The sequence below is a fragment of the Manduca sexta genome, chromosome 2, assembly GCF_014839805.1.
Source record: "Manduca sexta isolate Smith_Timp_Sample1 chromosome 2, JHU_Msex_v1.0, whole genome shotgun sequence".
Classification (NCBI taxonomy): Eukaryota; Metazoa; Arthropoda; class Insecta; order Lepidoptera; family Sphingidae; genus Manduca; species Manduca sexta.
The window spans coordinates 7,306,700-7,322,969 of record NC_051116.1 but is presented as its reverse complement, the minus strand read 5'-3'; the positions used below and the strand labels follow the sequence as shown (position 1 = coordinate 7,322,969).

At 33.6% G+C, this 16,270-nt stretch overlaps 1 protein-coding gene across 1 annotated transcript in view; it reads right to left on the bottom strand.

The window, feature by feature from the left end:
• Positions 1-9,747, bottom strand: part of LOC115451539 (protein amalgam) — a 170,691-nt gene extending 160,944 nt beyond the window's left edge. The window contains exon 1 of the mRNA XM_037436708.1: positions 9,612-9,747. The gene's annotated coding sequence lies outside the window, so the exon portion shown is untranslated. The remainder of the gene's footprint in view (positions 1-9,611) is intronic.
• Between the last annotated feature and the right edge of the window lie 6,523 nt (positions 9,748-16,270).

The following is a 16,270-nucleotide window of genomic DNA, read 5'->3' as shown; positions in this document are numbered from 1 at the left end:
AACTCCATACAAATCGGTCTCTTTAGAGTCTACGTAGAAAGAAATGTTATCGGCTACCGAGACATCAATTCAAGGAATCACGTAGCGAAGTCACGACTACACGACTAGTTTGTGTTTGGAACGTGCCGACTGACCCATTATTTTTCATATACGATGAATTATAAAAAATCTGAGTCCAAAATAAATAACGTTTCTAGCGGTATAAGAAAGTAGAATTTGTTTCCATATTATATTATTTTAAATAGAGTTTAATCTATTTCAATAGGATTTAAAAAGTCTCATTAGAATATTTAGTGCATTATAAGTTGCACTACTTCCTTTGAGTATTTACTCTATGGTAGAATTTGTTTTGTTTTTCATTTTCCCGCTCTTTCGTCTCGCTTGAACAGATGTGACGAATGAAACGTGTTTCTTATTAGCGTAAATCCGATTTAAGTGAAACCGTGAATTTGACGTAGCCATTGCATTTTACAGTTTCTTTTAGTATTTACAAGGTGCTACTCTTTGCCTGCGTGGAAACCTCCCAGAATAGACACTAATTATATTTTCTGGGATAAAAGCTACCTAGAACTAAATCTAGGACATGATCTAATCTATATATATAAAAATGAATCCCTATTTCCCTTGGTCACGCCATCACGCGGCTGGACCGATTTCACTATTTTTTTATTGTTGTTATGTTTGTTATTGTCAGGAGAAGATTCTTATGAAAGATAAAATTAAAGAAGTTGAGCGAAAAGTTAGAAAATTTAAGAAAAGTTAATTTCAGCGATTGACAGAATACGCGCTGCAAATCCATAGTTAAGACGGGACAACGTCTGTCGGGTCAGCTAGTTATGAATAAAATTTCATCCAAATCCATTGAGCGGTTTCAGAATTTACCTCTAATAAACATGTTTACAATTTTCGCATTTTAAAATGAAATACAATAGCAATAAGAAATCAAAACAACTTTCCAGCTTCTGCCAAACCATAAATGTTTTTTATTAAATAATGTTATTCAATATTTATTGTTACACAGATAAGCGGCAGATGCCAATAAATCTTTGAACATCGTTATCTCGAAAGTCGGTCCACTAACCTCTTCGACCGGGCAATATTTCACAACAAACGATATTAAGTACCTACTATTACTTATACTTTTTCATTCATAACATTGTACACAGTTTCAAAATAGTTTGCGACCATGATTCTTGCATGATTTTGTTCAAAACCCAATGGCTTTTTATTCCAAGAATCCTTGTTTGGGAATTAGTTTAACTGTCTTCTGTAGATCTCTGTCTACTCCTTTCGAGTTAGTCGTGGTATAAAGCAAATCTGGGACTTGTTCGTAGTGTAAGCGAGGCCACTTATTAGTTTATAATTGTGCAGGAAAACGACAATCTTCGCGTCAAATTACCTTGAGTATGCTGCCATGAAAGATTCTAGAGTATTCCAAACTACAGTATTAGCAAACATAATCTTTTTCATATCACGATATAATTATCTCATATTTCAGTCTAAAGTTGCGTTTTTTTTTTATAATATACTCGTATACACCAAGATAGATAGATTATTAATTGACTAAAGATAGAGTCGCCAGTTGCCACAATTATGACGGTCTGTTTGAAACTGGATTTACAGAGGTTGATCCCGAAAAGTTGCATACGTTATCCACTATGGAGGATTTTAGATCTTGTGTACATGATCAAAAACACTTAAACGAGCAAACTTTAACCACCTTTAACACAAACAGGGGCTAGGAAATAAACAAATATGAATGTGCTAAAGTAAATTTTGATATTTACACAGTATCGACAATCGTTGACGCACGCGATAAAATATCGATTAGATCAACAATGTTGTACAATCTTTGTATTGGAGACTGAATGGGAGCTAGAATTTGATGGAATGTAAGGAATGGTTAGTAATACAGCTAGTTTTGGACATTTTCTGTGGTCAGTGTAGGCTAGATCCTTTAATATGGAGCTCAAAAATAAAGTCTGAAAAGAAAACAAAAAGCTTCGTCCAAAAGGTTATTTTTCCTTTGGCAATTTCAATTTCATTGGTAATGACAATAATTTAGTATCAGGTGCTTATTGCGTACTTTCTCCTTTAAAGTGCCTAAGAAATGCACTTTTAACGATAGATAATATAAGAAATTGAAAGCGCATAAAATCATTAGATATATACAAGACAAATTATATAGGAACTTTATTTTACGTAGAAAAACTCAAAGTAAAGAAAATTTATCCTAAAATGTATACCAGAAAAAGGAGAAACCATATATGTATACATTTTGGATATTTTTAAATATAACAAAGGAATAATGAGAGACATGTCGAAATGTATGAATTATGCGGATGACAAAACACAAGTAGTAAAGTCGTATAGGAAAGCTCAATGATGCCCTTCATCTTTATATAAAACATGACCTTTAAATAAATTCCTTATATACAAAAACTCTTCAATGAAAACCATAAAGTTTAAGTTGACAGATGTTTTTTTCTTCGAAAGTATTACGGCTCCGCTATTTGTGATTCAGCCATATATGAAAACGTTTAAATATTTCACGAGCAGTTTTTACGATATTTTATAACCGAGGTCGTATAACCATCATGCCATTTACGTTTTGTTTCTGCTAAAATAATTGTTAAATTAAAATATTTCGACTTTAAAATTTCGATCAGAGTTACTCGTTAATTGCTGCCATTTTTGGTTCTTCCTCGGAAATTGGCCACGATTATTTTTGAAGGTCACTTTACGCGTGTCCGATTAATACATAATCTTAATTTGATACATTGTAAGGCATTAAGTCTAATTTTATTTTACCTGAGAATAACTGACTACGGAGACGAATGTCCGCCGGTCTAAATCCCAAAGGCACATACCTCTAACTTTTTTTAAAATTATGATGTATCTTTGTGAATTATCGCTTGCTTTAACGATGCAGGAAAATATCGTGAGCAAACCTAGATACCTAAGACGTTCTCTATAGGAATTTTGAGGGTGTGTGAAGTCTAACAACCCGCACTAGACCAGCATGGTGGACTAAGGCCTAATCCCTCTCAGTAGTAGAGGAGGCCCATGCAGCAGTGGGGCAGTATATAATACAGAGATATTATTATTATACCTGTGAATAAATTGAAATAAATATAAAATCAAAGTGTTTTAATAATATTGTAACAACATCAAATAACGATTTTCTTGTCAATAGCAAGTGGCCCCGAAAAAATTCACTACGTATCTTTACAACAAACTTCTCTGTATAATATGGTTGTCATTATTACGAGCGATAAATAAATAATATTACATAGTCATAATTTATTAATAAAACTCGAGAGACACTTATAGTAATTTTGAGGTCATAGTGGGCGCGTTTGGTTTTATTTGTGACCCATTCATTTTTAACTACTGTTATGAATCAAACTACTGTTTATGTAATTAAGTTATAGAATTATGTTTATACATATTAAGAAGGATTAATACGCTTCCTTAGTCTGATTGCGAAGTATTGGTTGTTAAGTCGTATAGAAAATGAACTGTGTGTTATATAAGAAATAATTTTTCTTGTAAGAGAATTATTCTATACTAATAAATACAGTTGAAGAGTTCAATGGTTTGATCGCGCTCATCTCAGAAACTACTAAACTGATTTTGAAAATTCTTTCACTACTAGGAAGTTATATTACTCCTGAGTGCTACAGGTTTTTATCCCGGAAAAATATTTATCTGGAATAACTTTTTCATCCTAACGGAACCGCAGGCAAATTTTAGATATAATTGTTTAGTTTACGTAGAAAAAAATCTCCCACCACGCGGTAGCGGTTCAATTTTTTTGCCTGCTGCTATACCATCACACTATCGATATATAATTTACTTGTAAAAATAATATTCAGTGTATAAAAAAAATATATAATGAACCTAAATACAAGGCTGTATGCATCTACTGTCATTGCCCGATTGTCGAAAGAACTGAATCATCAGTTCATTCAGTAAACACAGACAGCCCGCTATTGCGACCTCAAAACGCAGCGATAACTACCGCTCGCGGCTTCGCTTGTGTTTTATCACTTTCTATAACAGTTAATTATAACTTCTATTTATGTCGCAATGATCAATAAAGCTAGGCTTAGTGTATCAAGTTATGATGAACGAGGCCTTTCCGATTCCAGAGTGAAGATATTTTATGTAGTCTTTGGGTTTTGATACAGCGTACATTCGTCACAGCAGAGCGTTCTACTTCCAACTACTCTATCAATTCGAGTAAAGTATTGATTCAAATACACACGGATGCAAACTACAACCGTTTTATACACTTTGATTGCACACCGTATCTCACTGTTAAGATAGTGATAACTGATAAGCGATAAACTAACTCACACTGTTATTCTGCTAGAAACTACAATCGATTTTGATTAATCTATAGAGATTTATATGTCTGTGGATTTGTCTATGGTAAAGGATTACATTGTTCTATTTTCAAATTTCAAAGCCACAGATTATCTTGAATTATCAACTGTCAATCTATATGTCAATGCTTAGGACTCAATTCGTTAACGAAATTATGGATTGCTTTTTGCTTCGTATTGCGAATTTGATAGACAAATTTTAAAAATGCGCACTACAACACATAATAGGAAAGATGGTGAATTTATACCTACGTTTTTTGCAAGCTATTGAACACAATTTAAAAAATCTTTATTAAAAACCCACTTTATTCCAAATTCTTAAAATCTGTTTTGTTTTAATTAGTTTTTATTACACGATTTTTATCCATGCTAACTTGTGCGCAAAATCAAACCTAATTATAAAGGCAATCTCAGCACGTATCCAAAATGTAACCATAGACTTAGGGAACGTTTTTGTTAAAGTAACAGCTGATAACCGTGGGACCGTAACCTTGAAATATTAGAGGGCCTCTTAGCAAATATTAGGGGACACGACAAAAGGGTTGAGGTGTGAAAAATTATTGGGGTTCTTAAAAACCCTTCTCATTTCAATAATAATGGCGTAATGGGATGAATATAATGCATTGTAATTTATGCTAAATACTATCATTTTTTTGCTGACATATTTTTAGTTAATAATCCCTTAATTGTTGTGATAAAAGCATGTAATGGATAGATGTTTTGGCGGGACTGTCAATCTGTTTCCAAAGGGGGTAGAGAGACAACTATAACCGGTAAATCATCCGTGGTTATTTCACTTCATTGTTAGTAAACCTACAAGAATATTTGGCACGAGTTTCCTAACAAACTCCTGTTTTTGAAGAACAGAGATAAATTTTGATTAATTGCCTTCGAAATCGGAGAGAAGAATATCGTCTTACTGCGATAGACTAATGACAATAAGTATATTTTATATTTCTGACGAATTTCGAATGACCTATACGTTTTTTTGACGCATGTTAAGGTGTTCCTTAGGCATAAAGTCAGTATTTTAAAAGAAGTAATTCGATTATGCAAAGATTATAATAAAATTATATAAACATTAGGTTACACATAAAACGGACATATCATCTTGTCCAATGTTAATATGTAAATTCCATTGAAGACTGGTTTTGAAATAAGTTTATTTAAATTTGTAATTTTTAAAACAAGTTTGTTAGTCACATGGTTGAAAAATACTTTGCTATATGGTAACTAGAGGAATTGCGGTAAGACCAGTAAAGATAGAATTAAGGCGTCGCGCAGACGTAAGCTTGTTGCTGAGGAACTCAACATTATCAGTCTTACTTCTAAAAATTTCGCAAAGCTATGCTTAGTTACAATACAAATTCACTCGATCAGCTGTAAGTCAAAACCCGCCATCTTGCCTTTTAATAAGGTTTAAACTCGGAACCGGTGATGTTTTTGACAGGTATTTAAGCAATTCTTAAACACCTCTTAACTCTTAAACAAGTTTATAAGTATTGTATAAAACTGACAATTGCTTCAACTACAATAACTATCACTTTTAAAATAGCACTCTGAAGACCCGGGTTCAAATCCCGTGTCGGGTAAAATGACTGTGGACTGACTTTTTTCTTCTGTCTCTAATCAAGAATATGTCATTACAATATATTTATTGTGTTCTATTGGCGTAAACAATTGGACAAAGGTGTATTTGCGTCGGCCCCAGCATTTGATCAGTGTCATGAAAAATTATTCAGCAGTTTCTGCGTTTTTTTATTGCTTTGAATGATGAGACTTGCCGTTCGCCAGATTGTAAGCGACACGATCGCCTATAAACAGTAGAAACAACAGCACCTTGAATTATAAAGTATTTGGTATTCCACTGCGCTCGCCATCCTGAGACATGAGAAGTCTTATGTCCAGTAGTTACACTGGCAATATTTTCGAAACTAGTATACTTGAACCACTTATATTAAAGCTCCACTTACACTTGGGAACAATGAATCATCGATATATTGTTAATACCATCACTAGTTATGTAGTAGTTAGTGCATAGTTATGTAACGCAAAGCCAAGGTTGCCGATATCTACGTGTTGGTATATGTGTTTAATGGCCGCTGCATTTTAATAACCAAGCAAATTGTTGGAGTATAAGGTATTTTTATACGCGCGCAAAATCTGCACCTGATGATATTTCTACTCAGTATCCGCCAGGAAAATGTGACCCTTAAATGACTTGACATAGCTCTCGAAATAACCTCTACCTACCCGTAAGAAGGGAAAAGGCGTGATGATATGTATATCACTTATTAAGTGGGTATATTGAAATCGTATAAATATTGTATGACCCAGGAATCAAATCCTTTCTGACTTTACAATTTCACCATAAGTTTTGCAAGTCAGTAAACCTTGAAAAGGCCAATGCCATATTCTGATCGTGACATGACATGCACGAGTGACATTTACTGACATAAAACTCGTGACAAAAAAAAATGGAAACAATAACCGATTCAAAATGACTTTTTACATAAAAGAGATATTCTCAATATTTATTTTTTATTTAAATAGCTGTTGCTGTCTACATTAAAATGTATAATACATTTAATATAATAAAGATATGGAAAATATTCAAGAATATCAAAAGACAAATTATTTATTAATTTTAATATGACTCATTACAAGTACAACTACGTTTGTTGTAGCTGATGTAATTAATAGAAACAAACAGAATATAATTATGTAAAATTTTATAAGCACGTGGTGACTCTGACAATTTGATCACCATTCAGAATATGATTACAACAGTGCTAATCATATTAGCTTTAGACTTATAAATGATTGATGGCCAAAATCAAAATTAAATTCGAAATATTTTTTTAAAAAGATGCTTAAAAAAATAATTTAAACATCGCAATTTAAAAAAATTATAGACCGACAGTAAAACCATACAGCCTTTTTTTTTCTACAGAATAAAAAAACAATCGTCTATATTCGTCCGTTACACTTAATTCACACATACGACATACAGACAGCCCAAAGAGGCCGTTCAACCCGCGTTATTTTTACACTATCGAATATTACACGTGGATTTTGGCGCCAAATATTTGACGAAAAACAAATTTAGAAAGCTGTAACGGAATGTTAAGCCGACTTTTGACTATGTGAGTAGGCTACCATACTCATCTTAAATAAAAAAATAACTTTAATATAGGAACTTATCGTCAATGATATGAAAAAAGGAAAAAAAGGTCAAATAAAAAAAATGATTTTAAAAAAAGAACCTAATGCGTTAATGTGCATAAAAAAGTCAAAAAGAAATAAACAAACCTACATTCGTTGGACGAGAAATAAAAATGGCTTGACAGTTTTAAATGTAGGGCACGCCTTTCTGGAAAAAATAAGTCTACATCTTAATAGACAAACAAGATGATGTCAATAGAAATAGTTTCACGTAAACCCAACGGTTCGGAATACGCATCGCTAATTTCCAAGAGGAATGTTTTTAAAGGGCGATGCTCCCAATAGAAACAAATAGAAAACAGAAATGTCGGAAACTGCAAAATAAGCGAAATACATTAGCTCATCTATCATTTGTGGCCGACGTTCTCCGGCATGAATGAAGCAGCCTTTCAGAAATTGAAGTATACATTACGAGCGAACTTTGAGATGAAGCCCTGCCCATCAGATGATGTTGAGGAAAACTTATAAATATTATTAAAGATAAGGACAGATGACCTAATAAAAGCCGTGGGAGATCGCTGGATGTAAGCCGCTTCCTATAGGTCGATCTGGAAATTTTTAGGGAAGGCCTATATTCAGCAGTGAACATCATGAATCATCATGGATGATGATTAAAGGAAATTCAACAAATTTTGGTATTATTATCTACATAATATGGAAGGCCTTTCTTATTCGTCATTGCCGGGATCCATTGCGAAAGTACTACCTACTCATACCAAAAATCAATTTTATAAATGGTATCACAATGCCTCTGGTGTGCGCCATCAGATAACTCACTGGCTCATTTGCCAGCTGCTGTTCGATCTTCCGTGAAGTCGGAAGGGTTTAATGTCTCCAGAAGCTATATTTGTCTGCACCACGATCCTAGATAGTATCACCCCAACGTTTACCGCCTTTTTTGTTTTTTACTGTATGATTCTGGCACTGTGAAGTTATTTCATAAACTACATTCTATTTTTAAAAATTAAATTATGAAATCTAAAAAAATAGAAAAATAAAAAAAGTTTCGTAATGCAAAAAGTATTAGATTTTAAGTTAGAAAATATTCGGTACACGATAATGCAAAAGTATTAGATTGTAAACTGAAAAATATCGGGTACACGATTACAGATTTTCCTCCTAAGTTAGGCTTGGATCAAAAAGTTTTTCCTTATAAATGGTAGAGTGGAGGTAGACTCATGTGAGCGAATATGAAAAACTTTCGAAATAATTGATCAAACTCCTTTCCGAAAATTTACAAAAAACTAGGCACTAAGTCATTATTTAAAAATCAGACCGGAAAATGAAAATTACGCCTGTAAAAACTAAACAAAACTCAGAGCATACTATTAAAAATGATGCTTCATAATATTATCCTTGTTTATCTTAACCTAGAAACAAAAGTACCTAATCGTTGCTATATAGGTATTATCCATTTATCCGTGACATTACGTACATCGATAATATAAATTAAAGATAGTGCATAGATAAAAAAGAATATAAATATAAAGATCGATCTTGACATAATTAACGGCATTTGCATTTTTATTTCACTTACTTACTAAATTACTAATGTATTTGAGCAGTAAAAACGATACCAAAATTCCAAATTCAAATTATGAAAACCCTCATCGTTTAAGACAGATAATTAAAGAAAAAAAAATATTGGTCAAAGTTACCGACACGAAAACAAACAAGAATCTTCATCGTACAAGTAATTTAACACGCATACAAAATCGAAATCCAGGTCCGTAGACATCCATGCCTAAAATACCTTACCGCTCGCAGTTATTTTTGCATACAACTAAAACTACCACGAATTGTGTTATAAAATGACACAGAAATGCACAGTATAAATAACCCACTATTTTTTTTTTAATTCACAACACCTCACAGGCACGTTGAAATAAAAAAGATTTTGTGCCAAAATTTTCGAATGCCAAGGAGTTTCACATTAACACTGGCACTTAGGAATTTTATTATCTGTGTTACTTATAGGCTGAATACGGGACGTACCGTGTGATCGTTCGACGCGACTGTTCTGACGCGATCGTAGTCTCTACTGAGCCGACTTTCAAAACTTTTATTTTTCATTGCTTTCCGACAGCGTTGCGCGCTACGTAAGCGTATTTGTGTGAGTGATAGACGCGGCGACGTATCGATGTAGTTTCATATCGATAACTTTTTAAATATTTCTTATACGAAGATTATTATTGATGAGATTGATAGTAAACTACTTATAATGAAGTATGTACTTTAAATGTGAGAATACGATGGAAATTTTCGAACATGTTTAATATGCATGCGATTTATAATTATTCTATTGACGATAGCCATAAGGTGTCCAGTACTGGACATATGTTCGAAAGATTACGAGCCTAATTATAAGCCAGTTGTATCTAGTAATAATTTATAATTGCTCTACGTTCAAGTATTTATATTAGGAAATCAAATTATATATATTATTTTTTTTAATAGTATCTATTTCTTTTACCCTGGTACTCTATAAATAGTAATAAATAAATGTATTTGAATTTATATAGCGCATACGCATCACAATCTAATATTTCCGTGTTGTCATACATCAATCTAAATAACAATGCAATTGAATTGTAAATAAGTTGTAATATGCAAAACAATAGTAGTAGTAATAGTAATAATGATTAAATTAATGACCAGCCTATGTTTAATGCATATCTAGTTATAAATAAAGACTCTCCATTACAAAGTATGTATATCAAATATAACCCTTGATTTTTTCCAACCAATTTTAGAATCAAATTTATTTAGACGGATACCTGAACTGCATACGAACTATCCATTCTCGCCAAAAAAAGAAAATCTTTTAGCAGTAGTCATTTATATATTTTTTAATTCTCTATGATGTTTTTTCTTAACATACAATTTGAACGAAATTCATAAAGACACTGAATAATATATCCTGAAATATTTTTTAAAGTTACTGGCGAGCTTAAGGTCTAACATTGATTCAAATTTGAAATTTAATTTTTTTTCTGTAACTAATCTTACTTATCCTTCGTTCTTATCTTAGTATCTTACTCTTACATATACTATGCGAAAGTCTGTGACAATGTTTAGATGTTTGTTAGAAAAAAATGCAAAAAAAAAACCGGAAATGGATGAAATCTGACACACAGGTAGACTATGTTCAGGATTATCACATACTTCACAATCACTTTTATCCCGGTCACTTGCTTCCTTGAGAAATAATAGAAATATTAAATGGGTAGTGTTGGCGTCTCACGTTGTTTTAGGGCCTTTTGTAGGAGGAAAGGCTTTTACCACGGGCCACGAGCAACACCTAGTTGTACCAAAAATAAGAAAAAATGTGTTATTACTTTTATTTTTGTAATAGAACATAATAATAACTCTTTCAGGATCATATAAATTAATTAAACCAAACAATAAATTTTAATAAACATAGTACATGCAAACTTAACCAAAAATCTTAGAAAATAATTTATCGATAAAATCTATCGACTAACTTAATTGACAACACTAACCAGTAACAGTATCCCACAGTCACACTCACACACACGCACTCACTCTGTCAGTCAAGCGAGCTTAGAGCTTTGCAAAACTTTACTCTATTCTCTATCTTGTGAACATATAAATAGAGTCCAAACTTTAATGTGATTATTACATCATCTTGATTCTTTGATCATTCATAATCATTTTTGATCGTATTACAAGCTGAGGTAACTAACTGCTTGGCTCTGAAGATAAAATTATCAGAATGTTAATAAACAAAGCAGAAAAAATTATATCCAGCGCAAGCTGAGAAAAGAAAGATTTATTCAATTGTAAAATATATCCCTAATACTACATGTGCAAAGGCTAAAGATTTTTGGATGATATAAATAGAGAAACAGCTAAACGGATTTGGATGAAATTTAGCAAACGGATAATTGAGAAACCCTATTCCAATTAGGGGTATTTGAGTCAGAAATAATCTATTATGTATATCGTTATCAAAGCTCTCCTATTAGAATGCGAATTTTTAGGCAAGTGAAGCCGCGTGGAAGCCCTAGTTGACAATGTACCTAACCACTAAAATTATTGTCAGACTTAAAAATAGGTCCTACAATGTAACATATCGAATTGGGTCACTTACTAATTTAAAACTTATTTTCAAACCGCAGTTGGTTAAAAAGGACTTTAGTATTACATATACATATCATTTTATGGTTATATTTTTACACATATGTACAGTCAGCCACAGAAGTGGCTGAATAAATAAAAAAATTCAATTGTTTACGCGAAAGACTTCAAAAGTAATGGGATTTTATCTTTTCTCCCGCCGCTTCGAAGACTTTGCAGCCTTCGTGGTCACACGGGGGACTACAAGAGACGAAGGCAAGGAAGTTTCTTAAATGTCGAGAATAAATTAAAATAGTTTAATTTTAATGTCAAAATTTCAAATCACCTTTAAAATTTGTCTCGACATCGACAAACATTTTTCTTCACTAGAATAAAACTAACTTAAATTTAGATTAAGGAAAATTATATTTCAATTGAAGATAATGTGTACAAGCGATTTGAAATTTTATATTTGTTCAGCTGCTTTTGTGTCTGTACGTATTTTCAAATCTACACTCGGCTTTTATCCCTAGAGGGACCGAGACGCAAGCGAAACTGCTGCACCGACTTTCCGTGTATTCCGTCCCATGATATGATAGGGCACGAGGATATCGCCATATCCGAGCACAAATTCCAGACTCCGAGCTGATACTGAGTAGAAAACCCCAAAATTACTGCCTGACCAGGGATCGAACACCAAACCTCACCACTGCAATACCGTAATACTTTTCATAGATACTTTTAAAAAATATTTTTAACATTCGATCAATTGAAGCTAAATAAGACTACATACAAGGACCCTCCCTAAAGGCAATACATCATAGGAACCCCTAGTAAATTAGGTAGAAGCCGTATAATAATATCGGCACTTAACAAAATTAGTTTTATAACAAGCTGTAGGTATCAAAAATCCGCGCCCTACAGCAACCAAAATGACATCCATCTTACTACGACAACATAAGATTGTCCCACGTTTATTCACATCATGTGGAAACGCTAGCTGCCATCACTGTGCGTTTTCCAACATCATTTTTACCATGAACTCGTGCATTCTGGAACCAACTTCCTCTTACAGAGATGCCTCGGCATTATGACTCGTATTTCTTCAAATCAAATCAAATTATTTATTTTTAAGCATAGACAGTTTACAGGTGTTATCGAAATACATTATTTGTTTCACTATGCTTCGCTGTTGCGTAAGCGTATCAAAGTTTAAAAAAAGTTTTTCAAGGTAGACAGCAACTTGGCTGTGTTCTTGGTACTGCCGACGTCCATGGACAACGGTAATCACTTACCATCAGGTGGGCCGTAAGCTCGTCTGTCTTGGGCATCAATAAAGAAAAAAAAATCACAAAGGGATAGGCCGATACAACTAGAAATACTTTATAAATGTTACATGAGCTATTGATTTCAAAATATAATTCGAAACGTTTGGAGTAAAAATTTAATAAAATTGCGATGAATTTGGTAGTATAACTATGTTACTGGTGGGTGTCTCATATGTACCTGGGTAAGCACCACCTCAATGTCAATTTTTGTCGCCATGCAGCAGTATGTAGTCACTGTTGTGTTCCGGTTTGAAGGACATTGTAGCCAGTATATTGGACATAATAAGACTTAACATCTCACGTCTCAGGATGGCGAGCGTAATGGAATACCAAACAATATTTTGTAACTCAAGGTGCTGGATGGTGTTTAGATACTGTTTATGGGCGGTCGCATCGCTTACCATCACGCGAATGGCAAGCTCGTCTCGTCATTCAAAGCAATAAAAGAGTTGGCATTGATCGATTAATAAGTGCTTATTACTTTTATTGCACTGTAAAATACAATTTTATTGATGATTCATAACTATGTAACCACAGACCTTGAGTAAGATCACGTAATCTCACCCATTAGTCATCTATCATATAAAATACTAGCTCTTACTCGTGAATCCGCCCGCGTGACAATGTTTTTCCGGGATTAAAATCCCACTATATATTTTCCCGGGACGAAAATTATTCTTCCGGGTCTTAAACTATCTCCATACCAAATTTCATCGAAATCCGTTGGGTGGCTTTTGAGTATATAGCATTCAGACAGGCAGACAGATGCGGTGGAGGACTTTGTTTTATAATATATTTTTTAGAACTTAAAGGAAACAATTCCGTCATACATGATTGTCGCGTAACTTTAACCGTTTACTCAGAGCACGCAGCGGAAGCTCTCGAAGGAATAAATTCCCGTTTTTACAACATTTTTCATTGATGCTCCGTCCTTATTGGTCATAGCGTGATGTTATATAGCCGATAGCCTTCCTCGATAAATGGGCTATCCGATGGGGCTATTCAACACTAAAATATGTTAATTCGTACCAGTAGTTCCTGAGATTAGCGCGTTCAAACAAACACTTCAGCTTTCTATAATAGTATAGAAGTATAGATATTGTCATGATTCATCACAATAAGACTGGAGGCATTTTATTGCGCTTATTAAATGCGTCGCCATCAAAGAAATGTCAACAAACTTTATATGCAAGGAAAAATACAACAATAGTCTTACTGCTTCATAATCTTAGCGTAGTACTGAATTTCTCACCTGATATCTCTCCGGTCAAGTCGGATTGCCGTCTCACTGGACTATGAGAGTGAAGGAACAGAGAGCGCTTGTTTATTGCATAGACTTGTGCACTGTAATATCTCCTACATGGTTGATCTCCGTTGAGATTAGCCACCGTGGCCGAAACTCTAGGTTTCATTCATCCAGCACTGAATGAAAGGATTTTATTACATATTTAGTTATCTATCAATTTCATTTTTACAGCGTTCTCCATACTAGGCTCCGTGTGTATTGTGAACATCGAAGTAATTTAATTAAAGACATATTACAGAACGAATAATTTCAATAAATATGAAAGAACCGGTATTATATAACTTTTATTTTTCATTTATACTTAAATGTCAGAACCTTTTACCTCTTCGCTATCCCGCTACAGCATAGCTTCCTAGTATATATTTAATCGCTTTTAAATCCGCAAACTAGTATTTCTTGTAATATATTTCATATTTACGACCAGCCAGCCAAATATACTAATAAACAATCTGCACATATAAACTATTATAATTTAAGTCAAGCAAACCCTCTACTAAACACCTAGTATTAGAACAATAATAATGGAAAATAACCTGTAAAAGATAAACAAAAGAATAACCACAATGTGGTCGGTTAAAAAAAACGCAATGTGCAATACAAGAAGATTCTGCATCACCATTATTAAATAGGTCATTTCTAAAAATATTAAAACAAAGGATTCTTAGGATATAGCTTAGAATATTTTTATTTTAAATGCCTTTGGTATTTCTAGTTTTATTGTTGTACGCCGGCAGTACTGGCTTTAAGGTTCTATCCAGGGTTTTTTTTTTCAATGAGTTTACAATTTGTTCCTTATATTATTACACTTTTGCGTTATACTTAATTATACAAGATAATTGATATAACTATTGATTTGTTGTTCACATTTAGGTGTCAGGTGGGAGCGAGATTCCGCTATTTGATACGTAGCTCGCTCTCTATCCAGGGGTCGTTCAAGTATTACGTAACGTAATTTGGGGGGAGGGGGGGTCTCGTAAAACGTTACGATGCGTTACAGAGCCGACAGGGAGGGTTCGTACAACGCGTTATGTAACATTGTTTTTTTTTATTTTAAAATAATTGTAGCGACTTTCCATAACGTTATTGAATATTAGAAAAATAATTACACTTTAGAGTTACGTAACTTTTAGATGGGGAGCGGGAGCGTACAGGAGAACGTTACGGCGTGTTACAGGGGGTGTGTTAAAAATTTTCAAAAATTGCGTTACGTAATACTTGAACGGCCCCCCACGTTTTGGATAAAGTAATATTGAGTTCAATGATATCAGCCCTAAGTCGAGAATTATAATAATAATACCAGCCCTGTATTATATACTGCCCACTGCTGAGCAAATTTCTCCTTCACTACCAAAAGAGTTAAGGCCTCAATCCACCACGCTGTAGTACGGATTGGTAGACTTTACCACTCTCAAAATTCCTGTTGAGAACTTCCCAGGTATGCAGGTTTCCTCACAATGTTTTCCTTTACCGTTAAAGCAAACGATAATTCACAAAGAATACACACATAATTTCTAAAAAAGTCAATGGTGTGTGCCCTTGGGATTTGAAACTGCGGACATTCGATTCGGCAGTCCGTTTTACAACTAGGCTATCGCCGCTATTACTATTTATTGTTAGTCTATTTGACCCTTAGATTCGGTTAAACTGGATTAACAATAATTCTTCAACCTTTAGAAATTTACTTTTCCGCTCTCACACTCGCCACTAAGACTCCAGTAATCAATACATTTTACGACGCTGAGCTGTGAATAGTCGCTGTCTACTCGAAGTACCAGGCTCACAGAACTTTAAAGGAGCAGTATAGTTATAAACAAGCAATTTAGTTCTTAGAAGCGATTTTGCTCGTTATCAATGCGCGTGCAAGTTACAAATAACTTATAATAAGACCAATGCAGTCATTGATTACTTCATCTCTACCACAAATACGTTTTATAAAGGTG